Source organism: Protopterus annectens, chromosome 2.part1 (genome assembly GCF_019279795.1).
Source record: "Protopterus annectens isolate FY-2018-M chromosome 2.part1, PAN1.0, whole genome shotgun sequence".
NCBI lineage: Eukaryota > Metazoa > Chordata > Ceratodontiformes > Protopteridae > Protopterus > Protopterus annectens.
Genome location: NC_056729.1, coordinates 1,100,463,550 through 1,100,478,406, shown reverse-complemented (window position 1 = coordinate 1,100,478,406; position 14,857 = coordinate 1,100,463,550).

Sequence of the window (14,857 nt, the reverse complement as noted above, 5' to 3'; positions counted from 1 at the left end):
TGCTGAAGACCTTGAATTTTCCTTGTGAGGAACCTTTGTGGTCTCTCCAGTTGCTTGGAAAGGTACATACCAAGAGGGGCATTGAACTCAATTATTGGCCTGATGAGTGATGAGTACAGGTAGGTTATAACTTCATTTTTTCTGGAGGCAATGCCCTTACTTATGAGATGAGCAATATAGACTGCCCGTCTTACCACTGCGGAGACATGGTGATCAAAGGTAAGGTTGCTGTCAACCTGTGTACCCAGGTCTCTCACCACTGAGTGTGTACATAGGGTGTTGTTATTGATGTGCTAGTTAGCAGGAACATCACTTTTACCAAAAGGGATCATACCAGATTTTTTTTACATTGAGTTTAAGGCTATGACTTTGGCACCAGTCATTTGTTTGTGTAACACCCTCTTGTAGGATTTTGACTTCATTTGGAGATTCTATGACCACTCCCAGTTTGCAGTCTTCAGCAAACTTTATCAGTCACATACCTTTAGTTTTAGCTTGTACTTCAGAGAAATAGATTCCAAACAGTAGAGATCTCAGGACCGATTTCTGTGGAACACCACTAGTTACAGGTCTGCTGCTGGAGGCAGATTCCCCTATTTTGAGTATATGGGTTCTATCAGTGAGCCAGTTAGTGACCCATCTAATGATATATGGGTTCATACCTAGCTGTGTTAGTTTGTCAATTATGCCTGAGTGGGGGATAGCATCAAAGCCTTGGCTAAGTCTAGGTAGGCTTTGTGCACAGATTTCCCCTCATCAAGGGGCTTGCTGACTGTATGGAAGAAGTCCACCAGGTTTAACAGGCATGATCTTTCTTTGACAAATCCACATTGAACAGGGTCAACTGTTTGGACGTTACCAATGTCTTTGTTGATAAGGTGGCCTTGCAGATAAAGCCAGTCAGGCTAATAGGTCTATAATTCCCATGGTCAGTGGAAGCACTACCTCTGTGCACAGGGATAATGGTGACCTTTTTCAAATCAGCTGGGATGAAGCCAGTGCTTAGACTATGATTAAAAAGAGTACCCAATGGCATTGCTAATTCTTGTTTGAGCCCATATAAGACACAACCTGGGATGTTATGATGTTACATGGATGCTGTGTTTTTGACCTTAGAGAGGGCATTCACAACCCGCTCTTTAGAGATACAGGGCATACGACAAGTGGTAGGGATGTCTTGGTGTAAGTGTGGTGGGAAAGGGGAAGTGAAGTTTTCACAGAACCTGTCGGCTAACAGGTTAGCAATGTCCACAGGCTTAGTTTATGTGATGCCATTAACTATCAGTTCTGCACAAATCTAAGACTTAGGGACACAGGTGGGCAGTGGTCTCACCTTCGATAACCACTTCACCACAACTGTCAGGAAATCCTTCTATGTGGCACACCTCATCACTAAGGGCTTTTCATCCAGAAAAAAGGAGGTCATTGTCCCACTGTACTCATCCCTCATTAGATCCATTATAGAATACAATGCCCCGTTTGGTATGCACCTCTCAAGACATCTGCAACAACTGGAAAGGCCGCAGAAATACCTCACTAAAAGAATCACAGGCCTAAAGCAGATGCCCTATGCTGGCCATCTAAAAAAACTCCACCTATACTCTGTCACATATCGTCTACTCAGAGACAATCTCTGCTTGACATACAAGGCCATGTCAAACCCAGAGCTGTTTAAGAAATCCCAATCCCTCAGAGACACATGCTCCAGGGATCTAAACCTTGTCATCACAATGAACAAAACATGCTGGAGGGATAGGTTCCTGACCCAGAGATTTCCCGGTCTCTGGAATAGACTGCCCATACATGTCAAGCAGAGCACCTCTTTGGCCCTTTTTAAAAGGAACCTCGATGATTGGATGGGAGATAGGAAATTCACCCAGGGAGCAAGTCAGTCAGCCTGCTAGACAGGGGTCCAGGGAAGTAAATACTGTAGGAAGAAATAGTGAGGGAATTGTTATGGCTAGGCTTGTACAGGCCCTAGGGCTGATAGCCTAGTACCAACCTATGAACCTATGAACCTATGAGCCTTTCCTTTGAGGTTATGGATGTAACTAAAGAATGCCTTATAGTTATCTTTAGTTGAGGAAGCTAATTGGAATTCATAGTTAGCTTTGGAGGACTTCACCAGGAGTCTTATTTGTTTGTTTAAGTTAAGGAGGGAGTGTTTCCATTTTAGGGCTCACTCTCTTTTACTCTTAATAGCAATTTATTCATCTTATTATAAAGCCTATTAATGGCAGCTGTCCACCAGACAGGCTTGCTCTTCCTCATGTAGCTTGTTTTGGTCCTAGCAGGTACTGCTGCATCAATGCAGTTGTTCAGGTGTTTGTATAAAGCATTTGTGTAGAATTTGGCATAGTTGCCAATTCCATTTGAGGGAGGAGGTGCAGTGAAGCTATTTATACCACCCTGTAAGAGGTTATAATCTGTTTTGGAGAAGTTGTTTAGTTTTGTTTGTGCTAAGGAGGGGGAGTCAGGTGTGATAGTAACTTCGAATGAGACTGATTTGTGGACAGATCTCACAAGAGAAGACCTCAAATGGGGGTGCTACAGTAGTCACCCATATTGGTAAGCACCAGATCAAGGATGTTGGCATCCCTTGTGGGGGTGTCAACTATTGGTCAAAGGCATATCTGGAGCCAGGAGCTGCCAAGTTATGCATGCACTCAAGTCACTACAGCACAGACTTGAGATAAACTTTCCTGAACTATATGCAGACAGACCTTCTTGATCTCTTTGAATATGTGTCTAAGGCAGGTATGTGTCTTCCATTGAGCAGCACTGTACCTTCACCAAGGATGATGCCACAGTACTAAAAAAAGAAGACTGACTTCAATAATTGGCTTAGTTTCTGGTGTCTTTCAAGGGAATTCAAAATTTGCCAACATAGGAGGACATGATTAACAGACCACGACCACATTGTTTTGAAAAGAATGGCCTGCACATGTCTCCCCTAGTTTTCTGAATATTGACTAAAATTTTATCCACCCCCTTTGAGCCTTTTTTAGGCAATGCCAAATTGACAAACCTACCAACATAGCACATAAAATCCAAAGGATGTCCATCTCTACTGATCAATGCTAGGAAGCTAAACAACACACATTTCACCTTACAAACTCTCCTCACTCTGGAAAGTACAGACATCTGTGCTGTTACTGAGACATGGTTTGAATCCATAGAAAGTACTCTAGCAGTGGAAGGCTTTAGTGTCTTTCACACATTTAGAACATCAGCTGCATAGACAAAAAGTGAAGGAGTCTCAATCTGTATTAACAATAAGCATAACTTCACATTGCTTAAACAGGACAATGCCCTGGAATTCATCCATGTGCAAATCACCATATACAAAGTCTTATACCATATCCTAGTAAGCTATAGGTAACCCTCTATGTCCCTAGAATCCCATAGCTTGTTCCTAGATTTACTACAGGCCTAAAGCAATTAAACCAAATACCCTATTCATGAAAGACTTTAGCTATCTCTCCATAAACTGGGAAAGATACACTGACTCATACTCGCAGACAAAATGATTCCTGGACTTTATTAATACAAATACCCTTAACCAGATAGTGCACACACCCACCAGAGATTCAAACATGCTGGACTTGGCACTCACCAATATGGGAGACCACTGGACCCACCTCCTGCCTGTCAGTCTTAGGATCACATAGCTCTCTCTTTTGAAATAAAAATCAGCTTGGTAACCCCAGCAAACCATGCAACAGTTAGGAACTATTCCAAAGCAAACTACATCCTAGTGATAGTATGTCAAAATTCAGCTGTTTCTGTCATCTTTAACATTACCAGCGATCTGCTCTGGATACGGCTACAACTGCCGCTTCTCCCCAGAAACAATTCTCTCTAAGTGCTCCCCCATTAATTCCACACAGGCATGAGTGAGTAGTCCCGATTCCAAAATTAGCTTGTCAGCCTATGTGCCCTGCCTTAGCCGTTAAGCTGCAGTTAAAACATCCGCAACTGTTATAAACATAGCTTTTCAGCCTATGTGCCCTGCCTTAGCCACTAAGCTGCAGATAAAACGTCCACAACTGTTACAAACATGAGTTACCCTAACCAGCACTATTTAAGTGTCTATTGTGTGTAGACAATTTGTACCTAGAAACTGTTGATGACCTGCAGGTAACTCAGAGTGGTCTTTCTGACCGTTTTTAATGTTCACAATTCTGTTTTTACTATGAAGTATACTGCTCTATAAAATGTGTGTACATGGCTATTGACACCATAGGCTTACTCAGAGGTACTTTTGAGCAGTTTTCTGGCCATTATTGCTGTCCACATGTTATTTTTTTTCATTGCAACTTACAGATGCCTGCTCCATATATCTTCTACACTAAACTATTGATACCTTAGGCTTACTGTACCTTGTTTTTAGTGGATTTGATTTTTGTCCTGAATATTTAGTTTAAATATGAGTCTGTGCTGCTCTAAACTATACTGTACCTAGATGTTGTCTACTGATTGTTCCTAATGGCTAAAGTCTGAAACTGTATTGCATAAACTATAGTATAATGTCTAGAACTGTGCTGCATTTCCCATGGTTAAATTGTTTGTATTGACATCTTCCCTCCTGCTCTCTCATTTCTACCCACCTTCTCTTGGGATAGCTCACTACTACTGATGCAATTATTCCTTTTTTTCTCTCCCTCCCTTACTTTTGCTACTGTAGTTTTGTTTTCTAGGTATAAACCTGCTCTTTGTATTCTTTTTCCTTACAGAGTATCCTTGCTGAATCACTTCCACCACAGGTGCCTCCCAGTTTTCTGCTTGGAATCCCTGGCTTCCCGCCCTTGAATGGACAGCGTATAAGAACTCCTGCTGTGCTTCTATACTCATCTTTGCCTCCCCAGGAATTAATATTAAGTGTATGTACCCTATGATAAACTAAACTGTAAATTAAAATTGCCCTTTAGTACAGCAACCCGGTGAGCAAAAGCTAGCAGTCTACCCTAGTTGTAATCCTCCCTCTCTACCTTCCTGGTCTCTTCCCCATTTCCCCTGTGTCCGAGGCCTACATTTGTAATTACACAGTCTGTGCATTTCCTGCTTCTTTCTACACCCCTATGTATGCCTACACTACCTTAACCTAATTTGGCTCTGTTCTCAGCACCAGATTTAGTTAATCAATCTTTTACACTTTCTCTGCCCTGTATAGCCCCTAGCTCTTGTGAAACATGTGCTTCCTTCACCTCTAATACTGAGTACCTTTACTGTAGTCTCCTTACCTCAGATCTCTTCTCACCTTCACTGATACACTTTCTCCTCCTCCTTGGCTCTACCTGCTCCGTTCACCTGCGGGCTTGCTCTGCTCCCCTACCCTGCCCCAAATTCTCACTCGCCCCCAGCACCTCTACATTTATTCCACCCTTTCTCCATCCACTAATCCCAACTACCCAATAGACTCTCCTCCCAATTTACACCCCGCCCCCTACACACCCTACCTAATTATCCAATTAAAGCTTTTCCCGCTTCACAACTCATCTCTTCCTGCTATATAAACACATTCACACACTCTCTACTCCCACCTTTTTAAACTCCCCTACCCTGATTCTTTTTAATTTCAGTTAAACTTCTGCTCTGTCGCCATCCCCTCTTATTTCTCACCTGCTTCATCCCCTCAAACTATACACATTAAACTACCTTTGTCCCATGATGCTTCCCTTTATTCTCCACACCGTCCAGGTCCCCTGCTTCCTCCTTGTATTCCTAATTCCCCTATGTTATGCCACCTCATATTCCTCCTATGTTCCACCTTTCCTACCTTCATCTCAAACTGACATATACACCAGGTTGCTCCCATATTCATTCTCTCATTACTACTACATCTCCTCTTTCCTTATTCAACCCCACCCATTGCACCTATTCTATCTTAAAATTATCACTTCTAAAGCCAAAATACTTACCTCTAAACTAATGTTATTTCCTACCAAACTTCTGCAAAATAAACCCAAATGGCTAAAAACTCCTTCCTTCAACAACCTTATATTTGCTGGGAATATCCATCCCAACCCTGGGCCAAGCCCCCTTACTAACAATCCCCCCTCTTCACCTTTTTCCCCCTCTTCTCCCCACAATACCCTAACATTCTTCACTCTCAATGCCCAAAGTCTCAACAATAAAATTCACCACTTTCAAGCATGGCTAACTCATAACCAACCTGACATCTTAGCCATCTCAGTAACCTGGTTCAAATGCCATATCTCTGACTCTGAAATCTTGCCTAAAGGATTTCAGTCCCTCAGAATTGACCGACTAAATAAAAAAGGCAGCGGCACTGCCCTTATCTACTCTAATCTTCTTACCTTAATTCCCTTCCAAATTCCTATCCCACAATTCAACAATACCGAACTAACAGTTGATCTACTAAAAATTAACAAGCACAAAAATATCTGCATCATAGCCCTTTATATATCTCCTGGTAACAACATCTCTACCCTCAAAGATATCCTCCTATGGGCCTTATCTGAAATTAATTACGAAACGTATATTCTAGGGGACGTAAATCTTGACTGGAACAAGTTCAATAATCCCTCTCCCTCCCTATCCATCACCCTCTACAACTTCACTCAAGTAATCTTGTCCATCACTCGACCCAACAAAACAAATTCCCCAAGATCCATTATAGACTGGATCCTAGTCACCCATCCAAATAAAATAACTTACTCAGGTACCATTCCCGACACCATTAACGACCACCTCCCTGCCCTCATACATCGTTCAACTACCTCTACCCCACATCAGCATCAGTATATTCTCACCCGCAACCTTAGCAACTTCAACCCTTCAACTTTCTCAAATATCTTCAAACAAATAAACTAGCAAATCCTAAACACCCTTCCTCCTGATAAAGCAATAGTACACTTCAACTCTGTCTTCCTCGACATTCTAAACTCCCTAGCACCACTACGAAATAGAAGGATAAAAGCTAATACAGCTTCATGGCTCTCCATAGAAACCAAGCAAATTATGCTTCAAAGGGACAAAGCCTGGAAGCTTTACCATAACAACAAACTGCCCAAAACCCTGATCAAATACAAACAACTCCATAACCTCGCAAAGCAACGCATCACAAAAGACAAAAAATCCTACTACTTTAAACTCCAGTCCAACAATAACAATAACCCCAAACAATTCTGGAAATCCATAAACTCCCTTCTCAACCCCGGCTCCAAGAATAATCCCTGCCCTGACCCAAGTATATCTGACCTTGAACTAAGCTCCAAATTTAATTCATTTTTTATTGAAACTATCCCCAACCTGGCCAAGACCTTCCCTAACAATAATCCACCTAACCACATTTCCTCTTCTCCTAACCACCCTATGTTTGAGCTTAAGCCAGTCTCTACTAATCTCATAAAAAGACTCCTATCCAAACTTAAACCTTGCTCCAATGCTCCTGATAATATTCCCTCCTCCTTCCTAAAATGCGCAGCCGACAGTATTACAATCCCAATTAGCATCATAATCAACAGATCTATAAAGGAGTCATATGCACCCAAACTATGGTGTTCTGCTTACATTCTTCCTCTTCACAAAGGTGGCAAAAATACTGACATCTCAAACTTCCGGCCCATTGCTCTGCTCTCTCCAATCTCCAAAATCTTAGAAAAATGTATCCATCTCCAACGTTCAATATGCAGACAATGCTACGGTAGTCTGCTCTGCTTCAAACCTCCCTGAACTACTGACTAAAACCCAAGCTGCCTTTTCTATTACTGAATACTGGATGCAACAAAATCACCTGTCTCTAAATGCAAATAAATCTAAACTTCTACTTTTCTCTCCCTCCAAGACTTTCTCTTTTGACAAAAATTAATTTAAAGTCCTCAGCCATTCCTACTCTCCCATTGAAGTAGTTTCCTTTGCAAAACTTCTTGGCATTACTATTGATGAACACCTCAAGTTCGATATCCATATCCAACAAAATATAAAGAAAACCCACCAAAAGCTAGGTATGCTTTATAGGAACAACCTCTTTCTCTCAAACTCCACTAGACATACGTTAGCTACTATTTACCTCCTCCCATCCCTGTTATATGGAGCCCCTCTTCTAACTAACCTGACCGCCACCAACACCTCTAAACTGGAAAACTGCTATAACAAAATCTCTAAATTTGCCTCCAGGTCCAAAATCTCCACCCATCACTGCCATACCCTTAATTCTCTAAACTGGCTAGAACTCCCTAATTATCTAGACTACCTCCAACTTACCACAGCACACAGACTTGTATTTCACCCAAATAAATGTCCAGCTCTAATAAACATCCTTCCCCCTACACCCCAATAGACCTCTTAGATCTGAAAATCAAAACCTAATTACTATCCACAAACCAAAACGGCCTGCTGGCCAGCTTCTCCTCTCTTTCTCACTAGGCAAGAAATGGAATTCTCTCCCTTCCACTCTTAGGACAATAACTAACTCAGAAAACTTTAAAACCTAACTTTTCACTTACTTGCACTCCAAATGGAAATGCCCCTGCTTTTATCCTGTCTAATTCTTTCTAACAACTCCCCTAAGGAAGTGTTACTCCTTGGCTCCTAATCTCTCTAACACCCCAACAACTAGTTCCCTGAGCTGTCTCTAGCTCTCTGCAATTGCTTCTGAAGATATTATATCTACCTTGTAAATATTGTAAATAGCTTTTTATGTCGAATGAATGCATGTAAACTGTTTCCTTACTTTAATTGATTGTTATGTATAATGTTACTACACTTCAATTGTTATGAAGGTATTTCCTAAATGATTCTCCACAGTACAGCCTTCCAGATACATCAAAATTATCTATGTCAACTAAGCCTGATACAGAATATTCATTCATGTAAACTGTACTTTATTTTTGTAACTTACTTACTTTTGTATCTTTAATGTTTTATGTTATACTGGAGCTTTTCTCCCCGGGCCTCCACTGAAAACAGGCACTCATGGTCCCAGTGGACTTCCCCGGTCACCAAACTGAAATAAATAAATACTCCTCCCAACCCCAAGTTCACAGCAACCTATGCGGAATTGTTCATGGATACCCTGTACAACCATGTAAACCGCTGTATAGAGGCTTCAGTACTACTAGAAGTAAGCCCAAAACAAACTCTAAAAACAAACCAAACTATTAGAATCCCACCCTTAATAGGGTATGTAATTAAAGGAAAAAAGTCATGGCTAAAATCACTAAGAGCAACTTCCATAATGATAGAAGCTCTCTAATTAAAGTAAACAGGAAACTAAGAGGACTAATTTCGTAACATCTATTTCTAAGACACACTGATAAACTAGTAATGATTGGAGACTTGATCATAATCCTCTATGAAGACTAACTAACTGTCCCTATACTGGAGGAATGTTCCTATTTTCAGGACTGATTTACCCAATTCCATGATGTTCCTATTTTTTGGAGGCACATCCCTGTTTTCTGGCTTAATTTACCCCTTCATACAATTTTCAGGAGCCTCATCATCACACATGATTTTTGAAGCTTGTCTAGTACACAGAAAACAACACCAAATGACTAACATAATATTGGCAACAATAATTTAGAGAAATACTACACATACATCTTACATCTCACCTTTTCAGAAGCAAAAAATAAATGACCTTGGGTGGTAAAAGGTTAATAAAATCTGCAGATTTTACACTGTCTCTTTAATAACGTGCTCATATTTTTATCATGTTTGTCACTCTCTGTTTTTTAAATGTGTTTCTGAGCAGTATCCCACATCTCTATCAAAGGGGGAAGAGTTATGTGCTATTTGTTTTTCAATTTTTATGCTAAATAGATGTCTAGATTTTTGGTTGGATATTTTTCAAGGGCCTTTATTCCAATTTTCAATGTCTGAAGGTTGAGAGATATGCATCTATATTTTAAAATGTCATCCTCTTTTATACTGATCATGTATATGGGTCTACTGCAGAAGACTGACAAACCAAAAGACTGAATCCCAAAAGACTGAAAATTCAAAATACTGAACACATGTTTAATGCAGGGGGCAAGCTCCCCTGCTAACTATATATATATATATATATATATATATATATATATATATATATATATATATATACACATATACCAAGTCCAAGATCGCATATCAGTGGAGAAGGGGCAAATTCCATCATTCAGTATTTTAAATTTTCAGTGTTTTGGGATTCTATATATGTCTCTCTCTCTCTCTCTCTCTCTCTGTATATATATATATATATATATATATATATATATGTGTGTGTGTGTGTGTGTGTGTGTGTGTGTGTGTTTGCATGTGTGTATGATCCCTTATTTATTAGTCTTATCTATTACTACTTACTGTTTTCATCCCACCTAAAATGTAGAAATTGACTTACTGCCTGGTGATTCTTTAGTTCTTCAGGCAAATAGATTTGGACTGGCTGTGTGTACAAAGCAGAACTGGTTGTTAACCTGGCTTCTCAAAATGTAATATCAGGTTTTCTTTGCTCCATACTGCAAAAGCCATTTCTGTTTATCCTGTTTTCTGTCATAAAGATAAAATTATTCACATATACAAGTGACTAAGGCTTCGGCTAGGCTTTTAAATCATAATGGTACATAAAAGGATAGGTAACCTTTAGCCTAGACATGAACCAAAGCTCTGCATTCCTGGTATAATAAAGAAAGTTCAGCATTCCAGGTATAGTAAAGATCTGGTGTTCAGTGGGAGGAGGTTTTGAAAGGCTGTGTTACTGTCATGTCACTGTTCTATACTTCTACACTGCAGGGGCAATCTCATAAAGACTTACACAGCAAAAGAAATATTAACTAGCGGGCTAACTTAAAAGTGAAGGAATGGCTGATGACTTCTACTCTCACATAAGAAACACATGGCTGTTTAATTTAATGATTCAGTCATGACACCACTTTTCCTTCAGAACAGCAGATCCATGTACAACCATGCCAGCTTGCTGTGAGGTCTGGAATCTGTCAGTCAGCTATTGTACATGCTATACTTTTTTCAGGCATGTCAGGGACAAAGCTACATTCACTTCATACACAGTCACTTCATCAGCAGTGTCTGGCAGAAAAGGCTCAGTTTATCTTGCTGAATTATTTCTTTGGCCCATACTTAAACAGCTCATTGCTAAAGTTTACAGCTGGTAAGGGAAAAGTCAATGCCAGTATAAATGTAGGAACTGCATATATATATATATATATATATATATATATATATATATATATATATATATATATATATATATATGTGTGTGTGTGTGTGTCTGTGTGTGTGTGTGTGTGTGTGTGTGTGTGTGTGTGTGTGTGTGTGTGTGTGTGTGCGTTTATGTATACTGTTTACTGTTTTAGGTTCATAGGTTCATAGGTAGGTACTAGGCTATCTGCCCAAGGGCATTTTTAAGCCTAGCCAGAGTGTGTTGGTTTCGCTGCCCCATTGATTAATTAACTGAGCCTCTGTCAAGCAAAGCCAATGAAGTGATCCCAGGGGTGTATTTTCTATTACCCATCCACTCGTCAAGGTTTCTCTTGAAGAGTGTTAGTGAGGGGCTCTGCCTAATATAGTTAGGAATTTTGTTCCAAAGCATGGGGAGTCTCTGTGACAGGAATCTATCCCTCCAGCATGTTCTACTTATTGTTGTGGCGACGTTTAGCTCACTAAAGCGTGTGGCTCGCAGAGACTTGGATTTCTTTAGGTGGAGCATGTCCATCAATTCTGAATTGGACATAGCTTTGTAAGTCAGGCAGAGATCACCCTTGAGTAAGCGATATGCTGGAAATTTTTCAGTCAGGCTGCATAGGACATATGTTTGAGGCCAGTAATCCTCTTGGTGAGGTGGTTTTGTGGTCTTTCCAGCTGTTGGAAGTGTCTTGTGAGGTACATCCCAAATGGGGCATTGTACTCTATGATGGGTCTGATGAGTGACAAGTAGAGGGGCACTATAACCTCTTTATTTCTAGATGCGAACCCCTTGGTAATTAGATGGGCCACATAGAAGGATTTCCTAACTACTTTGGCAATATGATTGTCAAAGGAGAGATTACTATCTACCTGGGTCCCCAGATCTCTTATTACCTCTTCTGTATTAAGGGGGCTGCCGCCTATGTGGTAATTCGTGAGTGTTTTGTTTTCCCCAAACGGGATGACTATGCATTTTTTGGCATTTAGCTTGAAGCCATGACTTTGACACCAGGTGTCCTTTTCAGTAAGGCCTTTTTGAAGGATGTCCGTGTCAGCCGGAGAGTCAATTATGGCTTCCAGTTTGCAGTCATCGGTGAACTTGTTTAGCCATAGTCCTCCTGTGTTTGCCTGTACTTCTGAGAAATATATGCCGAACAGTACGGGTCCCAGAACTGAGCCTTGCAGGACACCACTTGTGAGTGGTTTAGAGTCAGACCTGGAGCCCGCTATTCTTACCGTGTGAGTTCTGTCTGTAAGCCAGTTGGTAGCCCATGTTGTGATGTAGGGGTTTATGTTCAGGCTGGTGAGTTTTTCTATAATACCCGAGTGAGGAATGGTGTCAAACCCTTGGCAAGATCAAGATAGGCTGTGTGAACCACCCTTCCCTCGTCTATGGCCTTGGTGACTGTCTCGAAAAAGTCAACCAGGTTTAGTAGGCATGATCTGCCCTTAACAAATCAGAACTGGGTCAGGTCAAGTGTTTGGAGGTTCCCAATGTCTTTGCTAATGAGTTCCATGATGATGTGCTCCATAGCCTTGCAGACCAGCCTAGTCAGGCTTATGGGGCAATAGTTGCCAGGGTCAGTTTTGGCCCCTCATTTGTGGAGTGGAATAACTGTTGCTGTGCACCATTCTCTGGGCACATAGCCTGTGGAGAGGCTGAGGTTGAACAGTGTGTTTAGGTGGGCGGTTAGTTTGTTCTGTAGCTCGTGCAAGATGCAGCCTGGGACACCATCTGGCCCCATTGATGCTGTGTTTTTGGCTTTTGAAAGGGCTGTTTTCATCTGTGCTTCTGTGATTTCCGGGACACTACACTTTTCCTGTATTGTTCTGGGCCCTTTTGAAGGTGAGAGGGAGGTGAAGTTTGCACTGAATCTATCTGTCAGGATGTTGGCAATATCAGTAGGTTCAGTATATTTTGTGCTATTTTGCAGTAATTCAGAGCAATATCTGCAAGTTGCCACTTAGATTCTTGACATAGCTAAAGAAGGCTTTGTGGTTATCTTTCGAATCCTTGGCTATTTTTCTTTTGAAGTTAGCCTTGGATGATTTTATGAGGGACCTTAGTTTCTTACTGATACTGATCAGGGATGTCTTTCTTTCTTGGGATTTGCTTTTTTTTTTAACTAGTTTCCTCCTTCTGTTGTATAACCTGTTTATGGCAGGGGTCCACCAGACTGGTTTCCTTCTCTTAGGGGGGGGTGAGTCTTGGTCTTGCTAGGAATGGCATGATCCCTGCATCCTTGTAGGTGCTCATAGAGTGCAATTGTAAAGGATTCTGCATCTTGGGCAGTGTTATCCTTTAGCGTGGGGGCTGTGAAACTTACCACCTCTGTCTTAAGTAAGGTGAAGTTTGCTTTAGAAAAGTTTTTCACTGCGGTTTCCTTGGTTTGGGGTGGTGGTGGGATGTGGGCATCCAGGGTGATTAGTTTATGGTCTGATCTAACCAGTGATGGGTTGACCTCCGGTACGGAACACCTGTCGCCCATGCTGGTGATGACCAGGTCCAATATGTTGTGGCCTCTGGTAGGGGAGTTTACCAGCTGATCCAGGGCATTTGAGTTGATAAATTCCAGGAAGCGCTGAGCCTGGGAGTTTGTACTCAAGTAGTTTTCCCAGTTAATGGTAGGGTAATTGAAATCGCCCAATATCAGGGTGTTCGGTAGGACCTTCATGTTTTCCAGTGTCTCCAGAAAGGAGGAGTGATGGTCCTGGGTCATGGAGGGTGATCTGTAGCAGGCCACAATTTGCATTGCAGATTTGCCCGATGTTAGTTGCACATGGATGATCTCAGAGGTATCATGCTGCGCCACTAACCTGGAGGTGTAGGTATCCTTGATGAATATGGATACACCCCCTCCTTTTGTGTTTCTGTCCGTGTTCTGTGGCCGAAATGTGTGGTATGAGTTGTAGCCCAGTAGTGCTGGAGTGCTGTCTGGAGCCTTGAACCAGGTTTCAGTTACTGCACAGATGTCGATGTGCTCCATACTTACGCGTGCTTCGAGCTCATGCATTTTGAGATTTAAACTCCTGGCGTTGAGTAGCATAACCCTCATTTTTTTACTTGTGCTGTTTACGGTGGTGGGTTTGAATTTCGAGCCTTACCTAAAAAAGGCACTATGCGGGGCAGCAAGAGCCTTGGCCAGTATTCGAAAGCCAAGGGGTGACAGGTGCAAGCCATCTCTTGTGAAGCAATGTGGCTTGTCGAACATGTCATCCCAGGCTGACAGACATGACACTGGATCCCCTATGAATGACACCAGAAGCTTAGCCAAATGTTGAAATTGATAATTTTTTCTTTATACTGAGGTATCATTCTTGGTGAGGGCAGGATGCTACTCAGGGTCAGGGTCATACCCACCTGGGCTACATGATCAGAGAGCTCTTCCATGTCTCTTTTCATGTAGACCAGGGAGGTACATCTCAGGTCATTCACACCAACATGAACAATGACAGAGTCATATTTGTACTTGTTCTGGAGTGACCTGAGTGCTTGTGTTATGTGGCAGATTCTGGCTCCCGATAGGCAGCTAATAGTAACCTTCTCCTTGTCCAGCCTAGTGAGTGGGGCGTCAGTGTGCCTGACTATTGAGTCACCTATTACTAGTGTGTTAGGTATGTTATTTTGCCTTAAGGGCTATGATTGTGTGGCACATTGATTTTGTGTTTTATGTGTTGTCTGGTTTGTGATGGGAGGTGCAGGTTT